The 3,860-nt window shown below is 37.2% G+C and overlaps 1 pseudogene; it reads right to left on the bottom strand.

Annotated features, from left to right (window-relative positions):
• Positions 1-613: 613 nt before the first annotated feature.
• On the bottom strand, positions 614-2,714 carry LOC119360349 (annotated as a pseudogene).
• Between the last annotated feature and the right edge of the window lie 1,146 nt (positions 2,715-3,860).

Raw genomic sequence — 3,860 nt, 5'->3', positions numbered from 1 at the left:
TCCACTCTATATGCTTAATTCATGATATTATAATTCAAAAGAAGGGCATATTGCAAATTTCCAGTCAAATTTTGATTACAAAAGCTTCCCTTTTGCAGGAGACTGAAACAGATTAAGGACAGATCACCGAGGCTGAAGCTTTCAGCTCCTAGACATGGCAAAAAAAAGAGCAAAACAAATGAAGCATATGCAGTTAGTTGCACATGTTCTCTCTTCTAGTTCTAGGTACTACCTCTGTTTCTAAATATAAAACATTTTGGCAGTTTAAATTGAACTGTCAAAACAACTTATATTTAGAGAACAGAGGGTGTATTATGGGTATACGTTTCCCTGTCAATCCCTAATACTTAGGCTTCAAAATTAATCTAGGTAGTGCATAAAATAAAATAAAATAAAAGGCAGGAAATGTGCATGAAGAGTACATAATTTTTCGTGTTGTGTAAGTTGTGTGCTGCAAGTATTTATTCAACTATTAACCCAATCTAGGGAGTGTGTTAAAGTTGTCTATTTCAAGAATAGATTCGATCTATCTGGTTGCACTTTAAAATCCTTAGTATGTTTTCATTAAACAACAAAATGGGTGGACGATATCAAAGCTTTTTACTAATACTCAAGTATATAGTATTTATATTTACATATCCCATGATCATCAAAGGATTTGATTCCATGCTCAAACTGTATGCTTCTTGGTCATCAAAATTTCCCTGCAATAGCCCAAGCTCCTAACATTTTATTCAGTTGAACAGGATGAACAAGAGAAAATGACAAGGAAGATTCACTTTGGGGGAAGGGAGGAACCTTGTATACTATTGACTCGGAATTATCCTGATAAGCTCAATGTCAAACAGGAGAGTTTTGTCTATTAATCCCTGATTCCTTAGAACGAAATCTAGAGCTCTTTGTCCCTGTAAGAAAAATATGGTGCTTTTGTTATCTAATCATCAAAATTATAGAAAAACTTCTGAATTCAGGGAAATATATTACCGAAAATGTTGTCGGTTTTGGGCCTAACTTGTTCAAGTCATTATCTGGGTATCCAATATCCGGTGGTAGTATTATCCTGAAGGGTGTGGGCATCAGTAATATGGTTAAAAGTTGCGTTAATACATTTAGAAATTGTGGTTACGGAAATGTGGGACTGACCTTCTAACTCCACCGGGACGCATGCCTGTCATAGCCTCCTCAAAGGCTGGTATTACCTAATTGATGTTATTAAGATGCTACTTATCAGCACGTAACAAATAGTAGCTTCAGAATACACAATGGAGTGAAACCTCTAAATGTAATTAAGTGTAAGAGTGTAAGCGAACTATCACCCGAGTTCTAGAGAAGCTGTTGTTTTGATCGTAAACAAAGTTAATTTCAAAATAGTGACTGACAATATATTTTTAAGTGTTTAGACTGGATACATACAAAATTTCCCAATATATAATTTTTTGGTATTTACAAATATATTATTATAGAAATTATTTGTCAAATTTGTATTTTGGAGATCATGCCGACGTCCAAAAATGGTACTATTAGGAAACCAGACTACCAGAGGCGTATTTGAGTAGTACTTGTGTAATTAGTAAATCACCTGTCCTGATCCAACCTTAAACTTGAAGAATTCTTTATCACCACCCTACATGGAAATGCAAAACAGGGGAATTGATCGAACTGAAGGAATAACTCAGTTTATACTTCAACAAATATATATGCCAAGGAAGCTGAGAATATTCTTTTTTTTTCTTCAACTTCAGGCAGCATTTGTACCTCGAAAGAACCACCTTTGGTCTTGTTTCGAGCTTCAAAAATGCGACCGTAGTATCCAATTGTGTACCCATCCCAATCAATCTGATGTGCATTCACAAATCCATGTCAACATCGTGGTTGCACACCTAAACAAATAAAGCTGAAGAACATACATGCAAAATGAGCTAGAATCCAACGCAAATGTGATGCTTGCTACTCACCACTACTGTCTCTCCCTTCTTTGGGGATGGGCCATCTCCAACCCGCAAGTCCTGTAATTCCTCATGAAAATTGTGAACCTAATAAATCTGAACTTTTGAGTATTATGCAGGAATCATCGAATGGCAGTGTAAGCACCTTGTATTGGAGGCCTGATTCAGTTTCAGTGTAATCTGGATAACTCATTTTCGTCTTTCCATAATCCTTCCCACAAAGAGCTGGCACTATAATTGCAACATCAAAGAGTAAGGCGTGATTCCAAATTTTACTTATGAACGCCTATATGAGTTATGAATGGGAAACTAGATGACTTAAAACTTTTAAACATGAGCTCATTGAGCAGCAGATAGCTATATACATCCGCTGGCAGTAGCTTCTTAAGTTGAAATGTTTTTCCGAAGTACCAAGAGACCAACGAACTAAAAAATGTCTACAAAATATGCTAACAAGGTATGAGGGATTACGGCCATAAGGTAAAACTAATTTAGTAGAGCAAAACTTGTCTACAATGTCGACTATCCAAATATCTGATACCTAAAGGTTTATAAAGACAGTCTTAATAGGTTAAAGTTTCAAAGCATATGTGTTGTAGCAGACTAGAAGTACAGAAAACCAGTCTATTTTTCAAATGGTGGGATATTGATTGAAAACTCACAGTCAGTAAATTCAGCTTTTGCTGCTCCCTTCTCCAGATTATACTAAAGGGAGCCAATGGTGAGACTAATTGCAGGAATCAACAGTACTCTCCTTCTTTCTACCATACCACCTGTAAACCAAGTACTCCCTCCGTCCGAAAATACTTGTCATGAAAATGGACAAAAAATGATGCATCTAAAACTAAAATACATCTAGATACATCCCCTTTTATTCATTTTGATGACAAGTATTTTCAGACGGAGGGAGTAGTAAAAGAAGGAATTAAACCAAGGTCAGCGACATTTGAGATATAATCAAATTAGAAGAATTAATAAAAACACTAAAGATGTTCATTTCGTATGAAGTGATATCCAATGGAAACAACCTTGTAGCATACATTTAAAAAAACACTAAATATACATGGTCATCTGGAAATGAATGTATAGGGAAAAAATTGCAGTCAAAACTAAGATCTTTGAATGGTAAGTTTGAAAGGGAAACAGTTCTAATACAGGAAAACATAATTAATCCTGCAAACATCTTTGATGTTGTCCTAGCACCCCACTCTGGTATTGCTTCATATACAGTATACACACATCTCAAACATTTTTCCTTTCACTGCAGTAATGCGCACGTGCTGTTTGGGGGCCTGGAGCCCTGCAGTTATTTCCTTGGTCTTAAAGTTCTTAATACTGGTATCAATAACTTCTTTAGGGTAGCATTGTCTAACCGTACTTTCAGTAATTTCTTCTTGATACTGGTATGTGTGTTGGTCATTTGCAGATGCAGAACAAGCACGTTTTATGATACAACACTGCTAAAAAGACTGTGCTTGAATTTTGGCAGGGCCGTTGCAGGATGACCGAATCTCTGGATTGTTTTATTCTGAGTTTTCCATCCATAGAAATGTAGCAGCTAACCTGATTTCAAAATACAGTAAGTACTAGTACCAATTACAGTTCCGTATTTTCAACATTGAGACAAACTACATTCACCTTCTAAGTCCTACTAGCCGTATCAATAATCATATCTTAAAGAAACATTACAGTCCTTGACAAGGGGCACACCGCACTCAACATGCTACTAAGCCGTCTAGTGGGAGAACGTGTCGGGCCAACTGACCAGCCCCGGGCCGAACAACAAAGCAGCTGGAAGAAAGTGGAGATGGCCCCAGAGGGTCGCTCCGGGTTATCCGTTTTTGTGCGCAGTGCAAAGATATGCAGACGGGAGCTCACATTGTTTTTGGGAAGCCGGGGCGGAGGCGCCGTCCG

Source organism: Triticum dicoccoides, chromosome 2B, assembly GCF_002162155.2.
Source record: "Triticum dicoccoides isolate Atlit2015 ecotype Zavitan chromosome 2B, WEW_v2.0, whole genome shotgun sequence".
NCBI classification, from domain to species: Eukaryota; Viridiplantae; Streptophyta; class Magnoliopsida; order Poales; family Poaceae; genus Triticum; species Triticum dicoccoides.
The sequence above is the reverse complement of the archived record's forward strand: the minus strand, read 5'-3'. Positions and strand labels throughout refer to the sequence as shown.